The 14,427-nt window shown below is 48.2% G+C and overlaps 1 protein-coding gene across 8 annotated transcripts in view; it reads left to right on the top strand.

The window, feature by feature from the left end:
* Positions 1-204: 204 nt before the first annotated feature.
* Positions 205-14,427, top strand: part of LOC110530751 (muscleblind-like protein 1) — a 96,958-nt gene continuing 82,735 nt past the window's right edge. For all 8 annotated transcript variants that reach the window (XM_090182808.1, XM_090182807.1, XM_090182806.1 and 5 more), the window contains exon 1: positions 205-238. The gene's annotated coding sequence lies outside the window, so the exon portion shown is untranslated. The remainder of the gene's footprint in view (positions 239-14,427) is intronic.

The raw sequence follows: 14,427 nt of genomic DNA, 5'->3' as shown, positions 1-14,427 counted from the left end.
GACAGACAGAGAGACAGAGGGAGAGAGAGAGTGAGAGACAGACAGAGAGACAGAGGGAGAAAGAGAGAGACAGACAGAGAGAAAGAGATAGAAAGAAAAAAAACGATTGAGTTATTAACAGAGCGAGAGAGAAGAGAGGAGGGCAGTTTGACCCACAATGCATTGCGGTGCGTTGTGACCCGCGTTGGGGCTCTCTCACTCAGCCCCAGTGTCACGTCAGCGTTCTACAGATACACAGGTAAGAAGGCACAGACACAAGGGACTTAAGAGCCACCTCACTTCAACATTTGAAACATATACCTGTTTTGGATTTCAGCTATTATATTTACTTGTAGATATATTTTTTAATTGTTCTATGTCAAACTATACGGCATATTGACAGATATATGAACAAACTATATTGACAACCGTACAGTGCAGTGTCAATGATACACTTTCATTCTGGTGATTTTGTGGGATTCTGTTTTCAAAAGAGAAGATATTTTATACATTTTATGGAACTAAAAGTCCTCTAGCCGTATATCTGCTACATAGCAAAACTTTTTTTTTTCCCGAAACTTGACTTTTGTAAGGGTGTCTGTCTGCCTGTATCCCCACACTTCCCGTGGTGTGAAGGATTTGAGGTTGAGATGGTGACGTTTTGAAATGGTTTGCAACTATTTCCCTGCTTCGAACAAGGAGTGTAACCTGCCTGAACATAATAGCACACTGCACAGCCAACTGACGTGTATCTTCACACAGGGTGTTTCCATTCATTTTCATATAATCTCCCCGGATAAGGTCGAGGTAAGCGATATGCAGCTGTATACATGGTGTTTGCAGCTAGAGACAATATGGCCTCTCTGTTTCCTAAAAGGGGAATTCAGACATGACAGTTAGAATCTCTTATCTTCGTCAGAGTTGAGAGAGAGTCATAGAAAATGGGGTGTTGAGGAACTACTTTATCTTCACGCACCAGCAAGGCAGTTATTTCTCTAAGATGATCAGCTTTTTTAAAGTGTTTTTTGAGAACGTTTCTTAGATTCTTTGAGAACGTTTTGAATTGGTTTCCACTAGTTTAGTAATTGAAGCTTTTTCCCCAGTTTTTCTCACACCCAAGTTGTTTTTTCCCTTGTAGATTTACCCCCCATCTGTTTCTTTACATTGCATTGTATATGTCATGTGATGTAAATACAGAACTGGACATCTTTACCAGTGATACGTTTTGTCCAATTTGATAAGCCATCCGAGTCACTCTACACTTCATTGAAAAAGGGGTGTTCCGACACAGAATGAACGAGGAGCCATTTTAGGCTCGGCAGTTACATCTCCTGTTCATTCTGCTGTCTCATAGCCTCCCAACGACAAGACGACGTGAAATGGCTGACATGAAACGTAGCACTTTCTGCACGGCCTGTCTGAGATGCTGCGTGCCATGCTGTATTTTTGTGTGATGCTCTGTAATGGTGGTGTAATGTGTGTGTGTGTGTGTGTGTGTGTGTGTGTGAGATAGATGGGCCGTCAGGGCTTGGCCCATAAAGCGTCTGGGACATTTCCCCAGTGGAGTGAGAGTTCACATCAGCGGGCCAGTGTAATTTACAGAAGGCTGGGAAATAGCAGAGAAGAGAGGGAGACACCACGAGAGGAAGAGAGAAAAAGAGTAGGAGAGACACAAAGAGTAAGACAGATAGAGAGGGAGATGGAGAAAGAGAGATGGAGAGAGAGACGCGGAGATGGAGAGAGAGACGCAGAGAAAGAGAGATGGAGAGAGGGACAGAGAGAGAGAGAGAGACACACAGAGAAAGACAGAGAGAGGGAGATGGAGAGAGACACAGAAATAGGGATGGAGAGAGGGACAGAGAGAGAGAGACGCACAGCGAAAGACAGATAGAGAGGGAAATGGAGAGAGACACACAGAGAAAGAGAGATAGAGAAGGTAATGGAGAGAGAGACGCAGAGAAAGGGAGATAGAGATGGAGAGAGAGACACAGAGAAAGAGAGATGGAGAGAGAGACAGAGAGAAAGAGAGAGAGCGACAGAGAAAGAGAGAGAGCGACAGAGAAAGAGAGAGAGCGACAGAGAAAGAGAGATAGAGACACATAGAGAAAGAGAGATGGAGAGAGAGACACATAGAGCATAGAGAGAGAGAGATGGAGAGAGAGACACACAGAGAGAAAGAGAGACAAAGAGAGAGAGAGAGAGAGAGTGAGAGCCATGGCCTGCTATCTCTTATACACTAAGCGAGAACGAGGGATAGAGTTGTGGATACGATGGCTTCCTACAATTACATTCAAATAAGTTTAACTTAAAGGCCCAATGCAGACATTTTTAATATCAATATCAAATCATTTCTAGGTTGAAATGGCGAAAAATAGCGTTTTATCAAACAACTATTTCTGAGTGGGGAGGGGGGGAAACTGAAAACTAGCTGTTATCAGCAGAAAGGTTTCTTATTGGTCTATTAAAGACAGAGAGGGTTCTTATTGGTCTATTAAAGACAGAGAGGGTTCTTATTGGTCTATTAAAGACAGAGAGGGGGTTCTTATTGGTCTATTAAAGACAGAGAGGGTTCTTATTGGTCTATTAAAGACAGAGAGGGTTCTTATTGGTCTATTAAAGACAGAGAGGGGGTTCTTATTGGTCTATTAAAGACAGAGAGGTTCCTTATTGGTCTATTGAAGCCCCCCCTCCCTGTTGTCTATCAGTCAACAGTAGTTTATGTGACTGCCCCTCCCCCCTGTTGTCTATCAGTCAACAGTAGTTTACGTGACTGCCCCCTCCCCCCTGTTGTCTATCAGTCAACAGTAGTTTACGTGACTGCCCCCTCCCCCCTGTTGTCTATCAGTCAACAGTAGTTTACGTGACTGCCCCCTCCCCCCTGTTGTCTATCAGTCAACAGTAGTTTACGTGACTGCCCCCTCCCCCCCTTCCCGCCTTTGGTTTCGAAAACGGAATTAGCGCCACAGCGAGCAACAGTTTGTCAACCGCAGTGTGTGACTGTTCCTGTTTGCACGTACTACTCACCTCATTCTGAAACACACACACACACACACACACACACACACACACACACACACACACACACACACACACACACACACACACACCAGTTGATTCTAAGAAGAGAAACTACTTGAAGTCATTGTAATTATATTGTGCAAGCAGGAGGAGAAAGATGAATTGATAGATTTTTGATTGACATGAGGCTAACATGAGGGCAACATGAGGGCAACATGAGGGCAAATGTTGATGAGGCCAACAGTGTTGTTAGAGGATCTGTGCGGAAAAGTATGTTACTTTAAAAACAACCATTGAGACGACTTGTTATAACCACAAAACTGTCCACAGTACTGTTGTTTTCAGTTTAAATGGAGAGAAATGTACTCTGTGGTTGTGACAAATAGAGAAGGGGTTGAGTGCTGAGAGGAAATGGTCACAATCAAAATAGAGAAAGAGAAAGAGAGAGAGAGAGAAAGAGAGAGAGAGTGAAAGAGAGAGAAAGAGAGAGAGAGTGAAAGATAGAGAGAGTGAGAGAGATGGAGAGAGAGAGAGAGAGAGAGAGAGAGAGAAAGCAAGATGGAGTGAGTGCAAAGTACTGGCATGATGCAAACAGAGGGAGAGGGAAATTCCACGTCAGTGTCTGAAGAGTTTCACATTGAGCCCAGATCTGAGTGAGAGTTCCTAGTGCTGCTTCTCCACTGGAGCCAGAACAGCATCAATCACTCTGTTCCTCCATCACAGGTCCAAGCAAACTATTCCTCCATTCTGGATCTGAGTGACCTGGCCTAATGTGACCACAGACCCATACGGGGCCCCAGTTTCTCATCGAGAGCAGAGAATCATATTAGAGCTAATTAAAAGCAGTCATTTTGGCTCTAAATGGATCTGTTTCCATGTGTGTGAACAGTAATGGGGGAAACCGATGTCCATCAAAGATTACACTTACGGTTGTAACTAACCAGCACTGGCTCAGCTTTCTCTGAGCCAGTGCTGGTTAGTTACAACCGTAAGTGTAATCTTTGATGGACATCGGTTTCCCCCATTACTGTTCACACACATGGAAACAGATCCATTTAGAGCCAAAATTTCAACTTTCTTCCTCTTTTTGTATTTCAACCCCAAATCACAAACTTTTGGCACAAAGTCTGTGGTAGGAGCTGGTATGTTATGCAGCTGTTTCTCCTGGTATAGAGAGAGAGAGAGAGAGAGAGAGAGAGAGAGAGAGAGAGAGAGAGAGAGAGAGAGAGAGAGAGAGAGAGAGAGAGAGAGAGAGAGAGAGAGAGAGAGAGAGAGAGAGAGAGAGAGAGAGAGAGAGAGAGAGAGAGAGAGAGAGAGAGAGAGAGAGAGAGAGAGAGAGAGAGAGAGAGAGAGAGAGAGAGAGAGAGAGAGAGAGAGAGAGAGAGAGAGAGAGAGAGAGAGAGAGAGAGAGAGAGAGAGAGAGAGAGAGAGAGAGAGAGAGAGAGAGAGAGAGAGAGAGAGAGAGAGAGAGAGAGAGAGAGAGAGAGAGAGAGAGAGAGAGAGAGAGAGAGAGAGAGAGAGAGAGAGAGAGAGAGAGAGAGAGAGAGAGAGAGAGAGAGAGAGAGAGAGAGAGAGAGAATGAAGAATTGACAAAAGGAAGCTAGACCAAGAGAAAGAGAAGAGAAAAGGAAATCAAGAATGAGCGAAAATGAAAGAACAAGAGAGTACTGCACTTTGAAAGGTAGGTCCTTGCAGAATTCGCAATTCACCTCAGTAAGTGATGTAGCTGTAGCTAGGACTGGGACTGGGACTAGGACTGGGACTGGGACTGGGACTGGGACTAGGACTGGGACTGGGACTGGGACTAGGACTGGGACTGGGACTAGGACTGGGACTGGGACTAGGACTGGGACTGGGACAGGCAGAGATGGTCATCCAGGGTTTATTACAGGTTATTTATCACCAGCCCTGAGTTAGACAGGCCTACAACGCTCTGCTGCTAACTGGTACATCACATCACCCAGAGAGAGAGAAGACAGAGAGAGAGAGAGGTGAGAGGACAGAGAGAGAGTTGAGAGGACACACAGAGAGAGAGAAGTGAGAGGACAGAGAGAGAGAAAGGTGAGAGGACAGAGAGAGAGAGAGGTGAGAGGACAGAGAGAGAGAGAGAGAGAGAGACGAGAGGACAGAGAGAGAGAGAGAGGTGAGAGAGACGAGAGGACAGAGAGAGAGAGAGAGAGGTGAGAGAGACAAGAGGACAGAGAGAGAGAGGTGAGAGGACAGAGAGAGAGAGGTGAGAGAGACGAGAGGACAGAGAGAGAGGTGAGAGGACAGAGAGAGAGAGAGAGGTGAGAGAAACGAGAGGACAGAGAGGTGAGAGGAGAGAGAGAGAGAGAGAGAGACGTGAGAGGACAGAGAGAGAGAGAGGTGTGAGGACAGAGAGAGAGAGGTGAGAGAGACGAGAGGACAGAGAGAGAGAGAGGTGAGAGGACAGAGAGAGAGAGAGGTGAGAGGACAGAGAGAGAGAGGTGAGAGGACAGAGAGAGAGAGGTGAGAGGACAGAGAGAGAGAGAGAGAGGTGAGAGGACAGAGAGAGAGAGGTGAGAGGACAGAGAGAGAGAGAGAGAGAGAGGTGAGAGGACAGAGAGAGAGAGAGAGGTGAGAGGACAGAGAGAGAGAGAGGTGAGAGAGACAAGAGGACAGAGAGAGAGAGACAAGAGGACAGAGAGAGAGAGAGGTGAGAGGACAGAGAGAGAGAGAGAGGTGAGAGGACAGAGAGAGAGAGAGGTGAGAGAGACAAGAGGACAGAGAGAGAGAGACAAGAGGACAGAGAGAGAGAGAGGTGAGAGAGACAAGAGGACAGAGAGAGAGAGGTGAGAGGACAGAGAGAGAGAGGTGAGAGAGACGAGAGGACAGAGAGAGAGAGGTGAGAGGACAGAGAGAGAGAGAGAGGTGAGAGAGACGAGAGGACAGAGAGGTGAGAGGAGAGAGAGAGAGAGAGAGGGAGACGTGAGAGGACAGAGAGAGAGAGAGGTGTGAGGACAGAGAGAGAGAGGTGAGAGAGACGAGAGGACAGAGAGAGAGAGAGGTGAGAGGACAGAGAGAGAGAGAGGTGAGAGGACAGAGAGAGAGAGGTGAGAGGACTGAGAGAGAGGTGAGAGGACAGAGAGAGAGAGAGAGAGGTGAGAGGACAGAGAGAGAGAGGTGAGAGACAGAGAGAGATAGAGAGAGAGGTGAGAGGACAGAGAGAGAGAGAGAGGTGAGAGGACAGAGAGAGAGAGAGGTGAGAGAGACAAGAGGACAGAGAGAGAGAGACAAGAGGACAGAGAGAGCGAGAGGTGAGAGGACAGAGAGACAGAGAGGTGAGAGGACAGAAAGAGAGAGGTGAGAGGACAGAGAGAGAGAGAGAGAGGTGAGAGGACAGAGAGAGAGAGAGGTGAGAGGACAGAGAGAGAGAGGTGAGAGAGAGAGAGGTGAGAGGACAGAGAGAGAGAGAGAGGTGAGAGGACAGAGAGAGAGAGAGGTGAGAGGACAGAGAGTGAGAGAGGTGAGAGAGAGAGAGATGAGAGGACAGAGAGAGAGAGGTGAGAGAGACGAGAGGACAGAGAGAGAGAGAGGTGAGAGGACAGAGAGAGAGAGAGGTGAGAGAGACTAGAGGACAGAGAGAGAGAGGTGAAAAAGACGAGAGGACAGAGAGAGGTGAGAGGACAGAGAGAGAGAGGTGAGAGGACAGAGAGGGAGAGGTGAGAGGACAGAGAGGGAGAGGTGAGAGGACAGAGAGGGAGAGGTGAAAAAGACGAGAGGACAGAGAGAGGTGAGAGGACAGAGAGAGAGAGAGGTGAGAGGACAGAGAGGGAGAGACAGAGAGGACAGAGAAAGAGAGGAGGGAGAGAGAGAGGACAGAGAGAGAGTCCTGGGGAACATGTAGTGTAGAAGTGCACTGCCATTAAATGACTGACATTTCACTGAAATACTGTAGGTGATGAAACGATTGGAGTCATAGACAAAATGTCTGTTTTTTTATGGAAGCTTGATTCAACTATTTTCCGAACTAGGCGTTTCACCTTTGTTCCAGTTAGGCCGAGGGAAGCTGGTTGCAATAGTCAAGTGCAACAACACCTCTGACCTCGCATACTCTCTATGGGTAAAAAAAATGATCCCTGGACCCAAATCTGCGGCTGTGGCCTCCCTCCCCCTCTCTCACCCTCCCTCCCTCTCATTACCTCCCCCTCTCTCGCCCTCCCTCCTCTCTCTCTTTCAATTCGGTTCAATTCAAGGGGCTTTATTGGCATGTTAACATTGCCAAAGCAAGTGGAGTAGATAATAAACAAAAGTGAAACAAACAGAAGTTCTAAAAGAATAGAGACATTTCAAATGTTATTATGTATATATACAGTGTTGTAATGATGTGCACATAGTTATAGTGCCAAAGGGAAAATAAATATAGGTTGTATTTACAATGTTTGTTCTTCACTGGTTGCCCTTTTCTTGTGGCAACAGGTCACAAATCTTGCTGCTGTGATGGCACACTGTGGTATTTCACCCAGTAGATATGGTGAGTTTATCAAAATTGGGTTTGTTTTCAAATTATTTGTGGATCTGTGTAATCTGAGGGAAATATATGTCTCTAATACATTTGGTTAGAGGTTAGGAAGTGCAGCTCAGTTTCCACCTCATTTTGTGGGCAGTGTCTTCTCTTGAGAGCCAGGTCTGCCTACGGCGGCCTTTCTCAATCCCAAGGCTATGCTCACTGAGTCTGCACATAGTCAAAGCTTTCCTTAATTTTGGGTCAGTCACAGTGGTTTAGGGCCAAATAGCATTCCTATGTTTTTTTGGTGAATTATTTTCAATGTGTCAAGAAATTATCTTTTAGTTTTCTCATAATTTGGTTGAGTCTAATTGTGTTGCTGTCCTGGGGCTCTGTAGGGTGTGTTTGTGTTTGTGAACAGAGCCCCAGGACCAGCTTGTTTAGGGGACTCTTCTCCAGGTTCATCTCTCTGTAGGTGATGGCTTTGTTTGAGAATCGCTTCCTTTTAGGTGGTTGTAGAATTTAATGGCTCTTTTCTGGATTTTGATAATTAGCGGGTATTGGCCTAATTCTGCTCTGCATGCATTATTTGGTGTTTTATGTTTGTCCCATTTGGTGAATTCTTGGTTGGTGAGCGGACCCCAGACCTCACAACCGTAAAGGGAAATGGCTTCTTTTTTTAAGAACTCAGCAAAAAAAGAAACGTCCCTTTTTCAGGTCTTTCAAAGATAATTCATAAAAATCCAAATAACTTCACAGATCTTCATTGTAAACACTGTTTCCCATGGTTGTTCAAAGAACCATAAACATTTAATGAACATGCACCTGTGGAACAGTCGTTAAGACACTAACAGCTTACAGACGGTTGGCAATTAAGGTCACAGTTATGAAAACTAAAGAGGTCTTTCTACTGACTCTGAAAACCACCAAAGGAAAGATGCCCAGGGTCCCTGCTCGTCTGCGTGAATGTGCCTTAGGCATGCTGCAAGGAGGCACGAAGACTGCAGATGTGGCCAGGGCAATAAATTGTAATGGCCATACTGTGAGACGCCTAAGACAGCGCTACAGGGAGACAGGACGGACAGCTGATCGTCCCTGCAGTGGCAGACCACGTGTAACAACACCTGCACAGGATCGGTACATCCGAACATCACACCTGCGGGACAGGTACAGGATGGCAACAACAACTGCTCGAGTTACACCAGGAATGCACAATCCCTCCATCAGTGTTCAGACTGTTCTCAATAGGCCGAGAGAGGCTGGACTGAGGGCTTGTAGGCCTGTTGTAAGGCAGGTCCTCACCAGACATCACCGGCAACAACTTTGCCTATGGGCACAAACTAAAATAAATAAGCATAAATATGGGTTGTATTTACAATGGTGTTTGTTCTTCACTGCTTGCCCTTTTCTTGTGGCAACAGGTCACAAATCTTGCTGCTGTGATGGCACACTGTGGAATTTCACCCAGTAGATATGGGAGTTTATCAAAATTGGATTTGTTTTTGAATTCTTTGTAGATCTATGTAATCTCAGGGAAGTATGTGTCTCTAATATGGTCATACATTGGGCAGGAGGTTAGGAAGTGCAGCTCAGTTTCCACCTCATTTTGTGGGCAGTGAGCACATAGCCTGTCTTCTCTTGAGAGCCAAGTCTGCCTTTGGCGGCCTTTCTCAATAGCAAGGCTATGCTCACAGAGTCTGTACATAGTCAAAGCTTTCCTTAAGTTTGGGTCAGTCACAGTGGTCAGGTATTCTGCCACGGTGTACTCTCTGTTTAGGGCCAAATAGCATTCTAGTTTTCTTCTCTCTCTCTCTCTCTCTCTCTCTCTCTCTCTCTCTCATTGTGTTGTGGCCTTCTAGTCGGTATACTGTATCTGTCTACTATGACGTGTTGGTAAAATATTTTATATGTGTCTGTGAGCTGTGATAGGTTCTGGAGACCCGTGGTTCTGGAGACCCGTGGTTCTGGAGACCCGTACCCTGGCATTCTATGTTTTCGTGGTGATGGGGGGGGGGGGGGGGGGACGACCTCAGAATCTGCCGGTGGTAAATCAACAAGAAATAACAAGATAATAATAAATAATAAATAATAATGCTCTCTGCAAATCATAGAAAGATAGAACTGTCACAAGAATGGAAATAGTCACTAAATAGACACATTTGTCCAATGAAAATAGACACAAACATGTCAATACACAAATAAGTACTAGATAGACAAACACACGCAAATGAATAACTACACATCTTTACGCAACCCCTCTCCAAATACGCACAAGTCAATCAATAAATAAGTACTTTTTTGGCGTGAGCGCTGTGCTTGTAATCCTGTGGGATGGCTCATGATATCAGGATAACTATCTTCCCGTAGCTCCAGGGTATTGCAGTATTGGGTCCAAATTCTGCTCCGAGAGGCTCCTGCTTTCCCCGGGAGGAGGATAAGTAGGGATGGAGTTGCCTAAGTCAACACTGGCACAGCTGTGCAGACCAGACAGGCCAGGTGATGCCTTTGTCTGGCCCAGTGAAGGCAGTCTTTATGAGGGGCTGCTGGGCCTCGTCTGGCTCAGTAAGGAATATCTGCTTCCCAATGCATTTCCAGAACCAGGCTTTTTTCTGGATCAAAAAAGGAGCTTATGAGGGGGGGGGGGGTGCGTGGCAGGGGGCGTGGCAGGGGGCGTGTTAATGGGCGAGGTCAGCCCACGGTGCGGTTGAATACGGTCAAGGCCCATGAAAATAACATTTGAGGCCCCCATCTTGTAATATCTTTACAGATTTCTTTACAGATTTCTTTACAGATTTCTCCATGGACATGAGAGAGAAATGTTTAAAAAAATTCCTGCAAAGTTCCTGCAATTCTATGCAGTTCTGGGCCAGTGGGCTGGGGTGCTGGGGCTATGCTGGGCTGGGGTGGTAGGTGGGGTATGGGGCTGACTCCAAGGCCGGGTGGCTGAGGCTGGGGCTGAGGTTGGGGCTGAGGTTGGGGCTGAGGCTGGGGCTGGGGGTATAGCTGGGTTTGGAGGTAGACTGACTGGCGAAGGTGTGTGTTCATTGCGTGCCATATTATTGAGGCACTGAAGGAGCAAGGCTCAGGAAAGAAGCCCGGTGTAATCTGTCAGAAGCCCTCCAGAATTTTCTCCTGAATTCCTTCCCTTCGCTCCCTTAATCTTTTGATTATTTCCAACTTCTTTCCACTGTTTCACCCCCTCTTCTTTCCCCTCTTGCTCTTCCTCCTATCTTTTTTAAATCTCTCCCCTTCTGTCTCTCCTATTCTATCTCTCTCCCTCTTCTATCTCCCCCTTCTTCTATCTTCCCCCTCTACTATCTCTCCCCCTCTGTGTCTCCCCCTCTGTCTCCCCCCTCTTCTATCTCCCCCTCTTCTATCTTCCGCCTCTGTGTCTCCCCCTCGTTCTCCCCCTCCATGTCTCCCCCTCCATGTCTCCCCCTCCATGTCCCCCCCTCTATGTCTCCCCCCGCTTCTATGTCTCCCCCCTCTTCTATGTCTCCCCCTCTTCTATGTCTCCCCCTCTTCTATGTCTCTCCCTCTTCTATCTATCTCTTCTATCTCTCCCTCCCTTCTATCTCCCCCTCTTCTGTCTTCCCCCTCTACTATCTCTCCCCCTCTTCTATCTCTCCTCCTCTTCTATCTCTCCCTCTCTTCTATCTATCTCTTCTATCTCTCCCTCTCTTCTATCTATCTCTTCTATCTTCCCCCTCTACTATCTCTCCCCCTCTGTGTCTCCCCCTCGTTCTCCCCCTCTGTCTCCCCCTCCATGTCCCCCCCTCTATGTCTCCCCCCGCTTCTATGTCTCCCCCCTCTTCTATGTCTCCCCCTCTTCTATGTCTCCTCCTCTTCTATGTCTCTCCCTCTTCTATCTCTCCCTCTCTTCTATCTATCTCTTCTATCTCTCGCTCCCTTCTATCTCCCCCTCTTCTGTCTTCCCCCTCTACTATCTCTCCCCCTCTACTATCTCACCCCCTCTTCTACCTCTCCCCCTCTTCTATCTCTCCCCCTCTTCTATCTCTCCCCCTCTTCTATCTTTCCTCCTCTTCTATGTCTCACTCTCTTCTATCTCCCACTTTTCTTTCACTCTTTCCTCTTGATCTATTCCACAATCTGTCTCTTCCCTCCTCTCTCTCTCTCTCTCTCTCTCTCTCTCTCTCTCTCTCTCTCTTCCCTCCTCTCTCTCTCTCTCTCTTCCCTCCTCTCTCTGTCTCTCTCTTCCTTGAAAATAACAGTGTTGCTGTAACAGAGCACTTCCTGATGTTGGTCTAGTGGGCGGAGCGAGCAGACCGAGAGAGAGAGAGAGAGAGAGAGAGAAGCAGCCAGGAAGCTGCAGCAGCGCAGTCAGTGGTGCCTCCCCCTGTTCTTCCTCTCCACTCCTCCTCTCCAGCTGCTGCTACAGTGCAGCCAGCCGTCCAGCGAGTGCAGCTCTCCACAAGCTGCAGCAGTCGGTCGTCCAGAGACACATCACAGATCACAGCCACCAACAGCAGTAGGGAAGGGGAGACACTAGCGCACGGAGCCCAGCCAGCAACACACAGACACACACACACACACACCCACACACACACACACACACACACACACACACACACACACACACACACACACACTCCTCCTCTCCCACCACACTATTCCGCGTGGCGCCTTCACTCATTTGCTTGTTCACTCGCTCTCTCGCTCGCTCCGGTCTTCTCCCTCGCTCCTCTCCCTCGCTCCGGTCTTCTCCCTCGCTCCTCTCCCTCGCTCCTCTCTGCTCTGCCTGAGAATGGTCCAGCCGGTGCCTGGGGCTCTGCTGTCACGGCCTGTCTGAACACACACAGACATACACACTCAACAGACACACGGATGCACGCGCACAAACCCAACAGCGATGTGAGAGGTAAGGGTTTCCGTCTTCATTTCTCTTTCTCCTTCTCGCTCTCTGTGACGAGGCGATGGACTGTCTTTTTGACTGCAGTAAGGGACCAGCCTGTTGTAAAGAAAAGATATGCTGGGGTTTGTTAGCTTTAGGCTCTGCCTGCGTCTGTGTGTAACATCTGTTTGTTATGCCTTACACACACACACACACACACACACACACACACACACACACACACACACACACACACACAGAAAACGCATACCAGACCAAAAATAGAAGGTCACACAATAGCTTCAATAGCTTCTTCCTGTGGGGAACGCTTGTGTGTGTGTGTGTGTGTGTGTGTGTGTGTGTGTGTCTAGTGGGTCGTGGTTGCTCCGGGAAGCAGGGAAGTAGATCAATAGATCCATTCCTTCTGTCTGACTCAACAACTCAACATGTTGGGAACCAACCAGCCAACCAGAGAGAGGCTTGGTTAACGACTAAACTTAAGACCTATTTTCTACTTTCCTTCTTTTCGTTCTGTTTCTTTCTCCTCCCTGCTCTGAACGCCAGCGTAAGGGGGTGGCGTGGTTTTTAGCGTGCAGCGCGCGCTCGTGTGTGTGCTGTGTGTGTGTGTGTAAGGTGAACTCCCCGCCTGCCACATGTAAATGATGTGTGACATGTGGAGCTGCTGCTACCTTATATGGCGAGCGCTGTATTTCAGTACAGTAGAACCCTGCCAAACATTCCGGGTCACGGAAGGAGAGGAGCGAGTGTGTGAGAGGGCATCTGTGGGAGTGTGTGGGAGGGTGTCTGTGGGAGTGTGTGAGAGGGTGTCTGTGGGAGTGTGTGATAGGGTGTCTGTGGGAGTGTGTTGGAGGGTGTCTGTGGGAGTGTGTGAGAGGGTGTCTGTGGGAGTGTGTGGGAGGGTGTCTGTGGGAGTGTGTGAGAGGGTGTCTGTGGGAGTGTGTGATAGGGTGTCTGTGGGAGTGTGTTGGAGGGTGTCTGTGGGAGTGTGTGAGAGGGTGTCTGTGGGAGTGTGTGAGAGGGCGTCTGTGGGAGTGTGTGAGAGGGCGTCTGTGGGAGTGTGTGAGAGGGCGTCTGTGGGAGTGTGAGAGGGTGTTTGTGGGAGTGTGTGTGACTGCCTGCGTGTGTCTCACAGAGAAGGAGTAACTGGGAAAGTGTGAGAAAGAGAGAACAAGTGAGAAACAGAGGGAGGAATGGAGTAGAGAGAGAGACCCAAGAGAATGGATGGTCTTTACTAGGTAGCGGCGCGACGCTGTTGAACCGTAGCTAAGTAAGTGAGAACATACTTTGAGCGGCTGAGAGAGATTCAGTTATAATGTTTTAACGTGTGTTCAAGAGTAAAGTTTGTCCTGTTGTCTGTGTGTCATGATGAGAAGACGTACAGAGGGAGCGTTATGACTGGTTGTGGGCTGAAGGGAAACAGTAGCTACTAGCCATCTTCATTGAACCCTCCTTCTCTGGCTTTAGACTTTTTTTTCCTGGCCTCTCCTCTCTCTTCTCCTCTCTTCTTCTCCTCTCTTCTTCTCCTTTCTCCTCCCTTCTGTTCTTTTCTTCTCTAAGTTTCCTCTTGATTTCCTCTGAGATACTTTATGAATAATGCTGTCTATTGCCTTCTCCTCTCCTCATCTCCTCTCTTCTCCTCTCCTCTCCTCCTCCCACCTCCTCTCCTCCTCCCTCCCTCCCTCTCTTCTCTTCTCCTCTCCTCCTCTCTCCTCCTCTCCTCCTCCCTCCCCCTCTCCTCTCCTCTCCCCTCTTCTCCTCTCCTCCTCCTTCCCCATCTCCTCTCTTCCTCTCTCCTCCTCTCCTCCTCCTCCCTTCTCCTCTCCTCCTCCCCCCTCCCCCTCTCTTCTCTTCTCCTCTCCTCCTCCCTCCCCCTCTCCTCTCTTCTCCTCTCCTCTCTTCTCTTCTCCTCTCTTCTCTCCTCCTCCCTCCCCCTCTCCTCTCTTCTCCTGTCCTCTCTTCTCATCTCCTCTCTTCTCCTCTCCTCCTCCATCCTCCTCTCCTCCTCCCTCCCCCTCTCCTCTCTTTTCCTCTCTTCTTCTCTCACCCTATCCTCCCTTCTCCTCCGCCCCTCTCCCCCTTCTCCTTTCCA

The sequence above is a fragment of the Oncorhynchus mykiss genome, chromosome 8 (assembly GCF_057628025.1).
Source record: "Oncorhynchus mykiss isolate SJ-2025 chromosome 8, ASM5762802v1, whole genome shotgun sequence".
Lineage (NCBI taxonomy): Eukaryota > Metazoa > Chordata > Actinopteri > Salmoniformes > Salmonidae > Oncorhynchus > Oncorhynchus mykiss.
The sequence above is the reverse complement of the archived record's forward strand: the minus strand, read 5'-3'. Positions and strand labels throughout refer to the sequence as shown.